The following is a 10,831-nucleotide window of genomic DNA, read 5'->3' as shown; positions in this document are numbered from 1 at the left end:
CGTTGCTGTGCGTGGGCTCTCTCTAGTTGTGGCGAGCAGGGGCTACTCTTTGTTGCAGTGTGTGGGCTTCTCATTGCAGTGGCTTCTCTTGTGGAGCACAGGCTCTAGGAGTGTGAGCTTCAATAGTTGTGGCACACAGGCTCAGTAGTTGTGGCTCACAGGCTCTAGAGCGCAGGCTCAGTAGTTGTGGTGCACGGGCTTAGCTGCTCTGCGGCATGTGGGATCTTCCCAGACAAGGGCTCGAACCCGTGTCCCCTGCATTGGCAGGCAGATTCTTAACCACTGCGCCACCAGGGAAGCCCTAAACTTGTATATATTTAAAGTGTACAACTTGATATACACAGACATCATGAAACATTTACCACAATCAAGCTACTTAACATATCTGTCAGCTCACATAGTTACCACATTCTTTTCTTTTTGTGGTGAGAACACTTAAGATCTATTCTCTTAGCAAATTTCAAATATACAATGTTATTAACTATAGTCATATTGTTAATAACATTAGACCTCCAGAATTTATCCGCTGTAGCCTGAGGAAGTCAGAATCCATTCTAGGGCCCTATTCCAACAACTGTGCAAGACTTCAGGATGTGTGTTTTTTAGACAGAGGTCCAAGCCACCTTGCTTCATCTTATTTTCCTGTCATTCTCAGTAGGAGAATGGCTGAAACAACAGACTTGGAGTCAGTCCAACCTTCTGCATTGCCATTTACCAACTGTGTGACCTTAGACAAGATACTTCACCTCTTTGAGTATGTGTCCTTATGTGTAAGATAATAGTACCTACCTCACAGGGTTGTTCTGAGAATTAATAAAATTATCTGTGTAAAATAATTAGCCCAGTACACAGCCTATACTAATGCTCAATGTAATAATTTTTAAGTTGTATTTATTCTCCATTGCCACCTCAAATCCTCTTTTGGAATGATATAGGGGTAAAAACAAGTACAAAGATGAAACTCTTAGGTAGTCCAGACTTTCCCCATGTGCCTATGTGGGACATTCTTTCCCTATTAGACGAACACAGAAGAAACCAAAATGTAATCAGAAGAGTGGTAGGTAGAATGGAATTAGGGTAAGGGAAGTCTTTCTCTGGAGATTACCCAAGGCTGAAGAGACCTGCCTCCCCAAGGTCATACCCTCCCCATGGAAAGGGTTATTCCAGCTCCAGAGCTTCCTGTTGTGGGATCAGCTGAGGCCTTGGTCACACCTGCAACCCAAGCCAACCTCTCCCAATCCTGCTACACTCCCCTCTCTGCAGATGTTAATCCTGAGGGCATCTTTAATAAACTTCCTGTGTGCAAATCTCCCTCTTGGACTGTTTCCCAGACACCCTACCTGTGACAGTTGTAAGGTTTGATTATCAAATGGCCCCATCTCCTACAGTCTAATGCGTTTGTCTCCATGATGGGCATGTACCCTCCTAGTTCCCCTGACAGGGCACTGTCCCCTCAGGGATGCCTCTAGACCTGGTAACCTATAGAAGCTGATCAAAATTAGAGACTGGTAGAAAATGCAGAAATCCTAATGTTTCCTACATAAAAGAAAAAAAAAATTTTTATAATCCCATGAACCACTAAAGAGGAACAATACAAACCATACTTCTCAGAAGTACTTTGCATTGAAGTTGCTTCACTCTAAAAGGCTCTTTAGTAACAACTGAGTTTTTGGCTCCCTCCCACAACACCCCAGCTCAAGTTAAGCAAAAAAGGAAAACCCACTCTATGCTCTGGGTAAGAAACTGTACAAAACTCTTAGAGGCTAATCAAGAGTTTAAATTTTAATACTAATAATGAGTTCCTTGAAAGAGCTCTCACTGCCTGGATTTGAGCAGAGAGGGAACATACACAGAGGTGTCAAATTGCAGCTTGCAAGATGAAGCTTAACCCCTGAAAACACTATATGAACTAAAGCCTGTTCTCCTAGGTACCTTGCAGGTCACTGATTCAATTAGAGATATTAAAAACAATGCATCTGGGGACTTGCTTGGTGGTCCAGTGGCTAAGACTCCACGCTCCCAATGCAGGGGGTCCGGGTTTGATCCCTGGTCAGGGAACTAGATCCCACATGCCGCAATTAAAGATCCCATGTGCCACAACTAAGACCTGGCACAGCCAAATAAATAAATATTTTTTAAAAATGCATCTGTAGTGGTTTGGTTGAGAGGGGTGAGGTTGTAGTAAACCTTATGGAACTCAGGGGCAACTATTCTAAATTTCCAAAGAGAGTCCTTAGAGATCCTTGACACTGTTTATAATTGTATACACATGAAGTGTGAACATGTTTTTGAATGTGTATTTTACCAGTTTTTTGGGCCATAGTCATAATAATAATAATTTACCTGGGCAAAATTTTCTCCAGGATATCACTGGGGTGCAGAGTGGGTGCTGGCAAGTGGGTGAGCAGCTGAGAGTAGCTGTCTTCTCAGAGGAAACGGCTCATTGTCCTCTGGTTCACACTGCCAGGTTTAGCTTTATCTTTTTTTTGAGGAACCTGGTCTTGGGTCTGTTGACCAAGCTCACCATGATAATCTATTATCAGATGAGATACATTCTGGATTTCCAACGGACACAACGTATGATAGACACGGAGCTTCACACATAAAATTTTAGTTATCAAGATCATATTAGCTTTAGTTTGATATAACTTGATTTTATTATTTGCTTTGGCTCACACCAGCATCACATATTTGTTCACTTTTTAAAAATATGCTCGAGAATGTGCTTACGACTTAAGTAGGATATCATGTTAGCCATTTCTCTGCATTATATACTTTATTAAATATCAAAGTAGCTTTTCTTTTTCAAGGATTTATTGGTCTGTAGTGCCTCTACCTCAGTTCCTTTTTGTTGGTTATTTAAAAAAATAGTTTAAAATGTATGCCCAAGGGCTTCCCTGGTGGCGCAGTGGTTGAGCGTCCGCCTGCCGATGCAGGGGACACGGGTTCGTGCCCCGGTCTGGGAGGATCCCACATGCCGCGGAGCGGCTGGGCCCGTGAGCCATGGCCGCTGGGCCTGCGCGTCCGGAGCCTGTGCTCCGCAACGGGAGAGGCCACACCCGCATACCGCAAAAAAAATAAAAAATAAAAAAATAAAATAAATGTATGCCCATAATGACGTTTATTTGCCCATTTAGGTCCCTTGAGCATCAGAGGCTTGGAAAAAAGATCCTCAGTGGCCATCTCATCCCTCCCCATAGTGTACAGATGCACAAACTGAAGTCCAGTGAGCCCCTATGAAGAGGAGTAGTTTCTGGTAAAAGATTTCAGAAATACTATATTTGTTGGTATGATTAACAGCATGATTCCATTTGTGTTATAAAACAGGAGATATAAATATTTTTTGCTTATAAATATTTTTAAATAATTTCTGAAAGGACACATAAGATATTATTGATAATGATTAACTCCAGGAAGTGGGCCAGGAAAAAATTCATTTTTCGTTTTATAGCCCTCTGTAGTATTTGAGATGTTTTCTTCCCCTTTGTTCATATATACATAATACATTATATCATATATAATCCCACATGGCTTGTGGGATCTTAGTTCCCCAACCAGGGATCGAACCCGGGCCCTGGCAGTGAAAGTGCAGAGTCTTAACCACTGGACTGCCAGGGAATTCCCAGGAATTTTTTATATTGAATGAGAAAGAACTCCCCTAACAACCTCTGTTCTACAAATGCAAACATGATAGACTATCAGCCTTGAGTGGTTTTTCTACAGTAGTAGTGGTAGGCTCATGGTAAGCCAATTGCTTTGACCTAATGACCCAAACGTGGCCCCATTGATTTTAACCATAATTATACCTAGCTCTTGGAGCATTTAGCCATGTGAGTACCATACTTGTTTGTAAACATCTATCCTACTTGTGAAAAAGTAGAAGGTGATTGTAAGATCTTAGGAAAAATTTCTGGACCACAGCATATCTCTGTGGAGAAAGATAAGTAACAAAATAGAATGTGAACAAAACCATAGGCTCACCATGACATACCATTGTTTACCAGATACATTTCAAAGGATGTGAGTTTGGGAATCCCCAATGGCCCATAGAACCCCTATAAACCTCTATATGTGAAAACAATGAATCAGGAAGCTAGAAAATATTTTATGTTCTCCTTACCAGTAAATTCCTAATTAATGATTCAAAACTGTAGCAATCCATAATTTCCTTTTTTGTTTCTATACAAAACCTACTTCTAGGGCTTCCCTGGTGGCACAGTGGTTAGGAATCCGCCTGCCAATGCAGGGGACACAGGTTCAAGCCTCGGTTCAGGAAGATCCCACATGCTGCAGAGCAGCTAGGCCCATGCACCACAACTACTGAGCCTGCTCTCTAAAGCCCGTGAGCCACAACTAATGAGCCCATGTGCCACAACAACTGAAGCCCGCGCCTAGAGCCCATACTCTGCAACAAGAGAAGCCACCACAATGAGAAGACCGTGCACCACAACGAAGAATAGCCCCCGCTCTCCCCAACTAGAGAAAGCCCGCACGCAGCAATGAAGACACAAGGCAGCCAAAAGAAAGAAAGAAAGAAAAAAAACTAAAAATAGAATATCATATGACCCAGGAATTCCACTCCAGGGTATATATCTGAAAAAAACAAAGACACTAATTTGAAAAGATGCATGTACCCCAATGTTCATAGCAGCATTATTTACAATTGCCAAGACATGGAAGCAACCTAAGTGCCCATCAACAGATAAATGGGTAAAGAAGATGTGATATGCGCGTACACACATGCGCGCACACAATGGAATGCTAGTCAGCCATAAAAAAGAATGAAATTTTGCCATTCGCAGCAACATTGATGGACTTGGAGGGCATTATGCTAAGTAAAATAAGTCAGGCAGAGAAAGACAAATACTGTATGATATCATTCATACGTGGAATCTAAAAACTACAGCAAACTAGTGAATAAAACAGAAAAGAAGCAGACTCAGATACAGACAGCAAACTAGTGGTTGGTTACCAGTGAAGGGGGGGGCAGTATAGGGGTAGGGGAGTAAGAAGTACAAACTATTAGGTATAAAATAAGCTACAAGGATATATTGTACGACATGGGGAATATAGCCCATATTTTATAATAAATAAGTGGAGTATAACTTTTAAAAATTGTGAATCACTACATTATACACCTGTAACTTATATAATATTGTACATCAACTATACTTTGAAAAAAAAAGAAAAAATATGGAAAACCATCTTTATAACTCTGGAATAGGAAATGATTTTTTAAATAAGCTATAAAAAGTATAAACCATAAAAGAAAATATCGATAAATTCTATTCCATTGAAATTAAGAATTTGTTTTTATTAAAAGATTCTATAAAGAAAGCAAAAAGTAAGCTACAAACATTTCTAACATATATAACCAATAAATTATCTGTATATAAAATATATATTATAGTTTAAGCCATTTACATATGTTATATATTCTATTTTGAGAATATATTTTACAGTAAAAAAAAAAATCAAGAATGACAAACTGTAGATTTGGAGCTGGAGTGAACTTGGCTCTGTGACTAAGTGACTTAATCTCTCCAGCCTCAGTTTTGTCATGTTATGAGTGACTGTAATAATAGTTACTTCCCCATAGGGCTCTCAGAGCCAAGTATGAGTAAGCAAACACCTGATATATGGCAAGAGTGCAACAAACGGTTAATGATTATACCATAAATAAATAGTGTCAGAACAGGGTCGGAATCAAATTCAGCTCCTTAAATCATCCTGATCTAAAACAGGACTGTTCCTAGAACACGTGGTTGGACTTAAATGGCCTTGGCTGTGGAGGGAAGGGAAAGCAGATATTGATGGATAGAACCTGTCCACTAGGCTGCCTCTTATGAAGCCAATGGCGTAAGCTCCCGGTTATTTCTCCTGTTCTTTCCATTCACTGGCTCTGAGGCAGGTGCCGTTTACAGCAAAGATCACCTCCCACAATGAGTCCCTGCACAGAGCCACCCACCAGCCTGTCTGGGAGTCGGGGTGGGGCGTGTGGACTGGATTCTGGGTCTGGACACCTGGGAGGAGAAAGCATCTCAATTAAGACCCGTTCCAGGAACGAATTTCCATCCCGAGGCTCTCTGTTCACCAAAAATACTCCTTAGCGGCGAACAACCTCCTTACATTTTTAAATAGGAGAAACCAACTTCTAAAACTCACTATAACCCCAATTCAGCAGCACTGAAACTAAGAACTCTTACTCTGAACAGGTTGAGCTTCTGAGAGAAATTCCTCCAAATTATTGGTCCATTCTTAAATTGTCTATTTTGTTCTTCATCACACTTAGAAACGTCAAGTTAGGAAAAAAAAAAAAGAAGAAGAAGAAAGGCATGACTAAGGCTGGCTTCAATCCTGATGGCTGAGACAATCAGGGCCAGGCCAGTCGAGAAAGCCCAGGACTCCAGGGGGCACTTCTCCATGGAAGGACCAGAATCCAAAGTGCCCCTTCCCTGCTGGGACTGTGGAGCCAAGAGTCCCCTCCTCTGGAGCCTTTAATAAAAAGCTCAGCACTCAGTGGCTGGGGCTGGATGGAGAGTGGTGCCCTGTAGAGGCTGGAACAAATGAACTCCGTGGAATGAGCAGAGACAGCCCCATTCACACCATAAATAAGCCCCTTCTTATCTGATCCTATGTCCGAATTTTTTATTCCAAAAGTATAGTCACCATGTCCCTTTTATTCTAGGACTTTTGAGGAGTTGTTTGTTAGTGTAATGAGAGCTTAGGTCAGGGAAATTTGGTTTCTCTCCAAAACACTGAGGGAAAAATAGGCTTATTGTAAACGGCCCAAGCAACTCTGGCCCAAAGGGCACAGGCCATGCAGTCCTAGTACCCTATGGCCCCCAGTGGGGACAGCATCATTCTCCACATTGTCCCATCCTCACAGTCAAGAGCCCAGAGAATTGGGTAGGATCAGCAGAACCTGGGAGTGGGGGCCACTCTGGATCTGCTGGGCTGTAGCTTGGCATGGGCTTCAGCTGGGGCAAGGGAGGCCCAGAGCCAAAGCTCAAGCAAGTGTTTTCCCTCTCTTACCCTTGCAGCCCTCATTCTAACTGCTACCTTGGTTCCCAGCCCAGGCAGGCCCCGGATAGACCAAGGGTCGGACATGTGCCAGGGAGAAGGTCTCCCATGGTGGCAGCTGACAGGGAGCCAGCCAGGACGTCAAGAAGAGAAAGCTCCAGGGCTTCCCTGGTGGCGCAGTGGTTGAGAGTCCACCTGCCGATGCAGGGGACGCGGGTTTGTGCTCCGGTCCGGGAAGATCCTACACGCCGTGGAGCGGCTGGGCCCGTGAGCCATGGCCGCTGAGCCTGCGCGTCCGGAGCCTGTGCTCCCACAGCGGTGAGAGGCCCGGAAGAGAAAGCTCCAATTTCTCAAAATCCACACGGCAAATGACAGCAAATGATGGCGGGGCTTCCGCAGGGAATTTCATCAGAGGAAGTTGATCCACAGAGGCATGGGTTGGTAGCTTCCTTCCTATGAGCCTCTGCTCTCATTTTGCCACTCTTCCAGTTTTTATCTAAACCACAAAGCATTTCCTTCAATGCCATGGAAAGAATTTGCTGTATCAGGAAAATATATTGCAATACCATTCCTGGCATTAACACATCTGTTTTTTCTAGATCTGTATTTATCTCTCAGCCATGTCATTAAAATAGGACCTGAAAAATTATCCTCACACTCCAGAGACCTAGCCCTGGGTCTCAACCAGCTGGCTTTAACACAAGCACCAAGTGGTGCCCCAAAGACAGAACAATAATTTAGGTTCAAACTCTGACGTTTCATGCAAGTACAGGCAAAATCTGGAACTTCCATCAGAATATCTGTAAAATTAGTCCTCATATTGTTCCCACTGGATTCTTTCCCTGATGGTTAAATTTGGAAGTGATTCCCACAGGGCACTATTCAAAGATAAACTAATCTGTACCTCCATCCTTCCTCACTTTGAGAAGTGTTTGTTGTTCCGTAGAAGTATAATGCAATTCACATGTGTAATTTAAACTCTTCTAGTAGCCACATTTAAAATTTAAAAAGGAACAGGTGAAATGAATTTTAATAAAGTATGATATTTTACCCAACATATCCAAAATATTATAATTTCAACATGTAATCAACATAATATCAATGAGCTATTTTACATTTTTTTCATATGAAGTCTCAAAATCTGGTATGTATTTTATACTTGCAGCATATCTCAGTTCAGAGTAGCCACATTTCAAATGTTCAGAGCCACATGTGGCTAATGGTTGCCATGTTGGACAGTGCAGGTTAGAGCATCAAGTCTGAATTTCACAGCTTGACCTTCCAAGTCCTTCTTAACTTGACCTCCATTTACGAATTCAGGCATATCTACCCTTACTCCTGAACAGAAAGAAGGGATCTTAGAGAACTTCCTTCATTTTACATCTAATCCCATATGAGCCCAGACATGGAAAGTGACCTCCTTGAGGCCATTCAAATATTTAGTAGCAACACCAAAGCTTTTCTGACTTCTAAAGCAAGTGGAACAATTTGCGCCAGTTAGGTAAAATACAGTCTATGATAAAGACCTAAATGTAAGGCCGGATACTATAAAACTCTTAGAGGAAAATAGGCAGAACACTTTCTGACATAAATCGCAGCAATCTTTTTTGATCCACCTCCCAAAGTAATGAAAATAAAAACAAAAATAAACAAATGGGACCTAATTAACTTAAAAGCTTTTTCACAGCAAAGGAAACCATAAACAAAATGAAAAGACAACCCTCACAATGGGAGAAAATATTTGCAATCAAAGCGACCAACAAGGGATTAAAATAAAAACAAAAATAAACAAATGGGACCTAATTAAACTTAAAAGCTTTTTCACAGCAAAGGAAACCATAAACAAAATGAAAAGACAACCCTCACAATGGGAGAAAATATTTGCAATCAAAGCGACCAACAAGGGATTAATCTCCAAAGTATACAAACAGCTCATTCAGCTCAATATCAAGAAAAACCCAAACAACCCAATCAAAAAATGGGCAGAAGATCTAAACAGACATTTCTCCAAAGAAGACACACAGATGGCCAAAAAGCACATGAAAAGATGCTCAACATCACTAATTATTAGAGAAATGCAAATCAAAACTGCAATGAGGTATCACATCACACAGGTCAGAATGGCCATTATCAAATAATCTACAAACAATAAATGCTGGAGAGGGTGTGGAGAAAAGGGAACCCTCCTGCACTGTTGGTGGGAATGTAAATTGATACAACCATTATGAAGAACAGTATGGAGGTTCCTTAAAAAACTAAATATAGAATTACCATATGATCCAGCAATCCCACTCCTGGGCTTATATCCGGAAGAACTATAATTCAAAAAGATACATGCACCCCCAATGTTCACTGCAGCACTTTATACAATAGCCAAGACATGGAAGCAACCTAAATGTCCATTGACAGAAGAGTGGATAAAGAAGATGTGGTATATATATATATGCAATGGAACATTACTCAGCCATAAAAAAGGATGAAATAGTGCCATTTGCAGCAACATGGATGGACCTAGAGATTGTCATACTGAGTGAAGTACGTCAGACAAAGACAAATACCATATGAGGAGATTGGGATTGACATATTCATACTACTATATATAAAATAGATAACAAATAAGGACCTACTGTATAGCACAGGGAACTCTACTCAATACTCTGTAATGACCTATATGGGAAAAGAATCTAAAAAAGAGTGGATATATGTATATGTATAACTGATTCACTTTGCTGTACACCTGAAACTAACACAACATAGTAAATCAGCTATAATCCAATAAAATTTTTTTAAAAAAGGAAAAAAAATACAGTCTATAAAAAATGTTACTGGACGGGCTTCCCTGGTGGCGCAGTGGTTGAGAGTCCACCTGCCGATGCAGGGGATACGGGTTCGTGCCCCGGTCCGGGAAGATCCCATATGCTGCGGAGCGGCTGGGCCCGTGAGCCACGGCCACTGAGCCTGCGCGTCCGGAGCCTGAGCTCCGCAACGGGAGAGGCCATAGCAGTGAGAGGCCTGCGTACTGCAAAAAAAAAAAAAAAAAATGTTACTGGAGAGGATTACTGGATGAATGGTTCCTTCTCTGCTTTGCTGAGGGTTTTTAGCTGACCCCAAGTTCTTGGCATTAGTCATCCCCACAGCCAGCCCCATGACTGTCTCAGTGGCAGGGTGCACTGATCTTTGGATGGTTATTGGGAAAGTTGCCTCAAGCTCTACGTGCCACAGGAATTTGTATACGATCCCCCTAGGGCAAAGCTGGCGGCTCCACAGAAGATGCATCACCAATTCCCTGCTCCAGGTAAACTCAAGGTAAGGTCAGTGTCTCCCACATGCCCCCACCTGTTGGACCCAAACCAGAGAGAGGGAAATGGAAGTGACCTCAATATTTGCAGAAAGCCAGAGTCAGGATGAACAGGCCCTGGGGCCAGGCATCTCCAGGCAGCTGGAGGGAGACAACACAGCAGCTCCAGAAGCCCTGGTCTCAGGACCAGGAGGGCCAGCGGCAGCCTGGCTACAAAGGGGCCGAGGCCCCTCCACTTGGAGATGCCTCTGGTGCTCATTTCAGTGACCAATCCCAGTACTCACCTGAATCCCCTGGGGATCTTCTTGGAATGAAGATTCTGCCTCAGTAAGTTTGGGGTGGGGCCTCAGATTCAGCCTTCCTAACCGTCTCCCAGATAATGATTACCACTGGTCCAGGGACCACACTTAATAGCATGAGCCTATCCCCGGCTACCCGCAAGTGAGTGGTCAGTGACTAAGGAGGCCCAGTCAGGCTGGCTGCAGCTGGGCTATTTCTCCTCACCCAGAT

The 10,831-nt window shown here is 42.5% G+C and overlaps 1 long non-coding RNA gene across 2 annotated transcripts in view; it reads left to right on the top strand.

Moving 5' to 3' along the window:
* The window catches only part of LOC129392123 (uncharacterized), a 26,762-nt gene extending 21,711 nt beyond the window's left edge, over positions 1-5,051 (top strand). For both annotated transcript variants that reach the window (XR_008617306.1, XR_008617307.1), the window contains exons 3-4: positions 3,138-3,256; positions 4,201-5,051. This is a non-coding gene — a long non-coding RNA (uncharacterized lncRNA). The remainder of the gene's footprint in view (positions 1-3,137; positions 3,257-4,200) is intronic.
* Positions 5,052-10,831: the final 5,780 nt, after the last annotated feature.

Source organism: Physeter macrocephalus, chromosome 1 (genome assembly GCF_002837175.3).
Source record: "Physeter macrocephalus isolate SW-GA chromosome 1, ASM283717v5, whole genome shotgun sequence".
Classification (NCBI taxonomy): domain Eukaryota; kingdom Metazoa; phylum Chordata; class Mammalia; order Artiodactyla; family Physeteridae; genus Physeter; species Physeter macrocephalus.
Note: the sequence above shows the minus strand (reverse complement) of the source record. Positions and strands in the feature narration are given on the sequence as shown.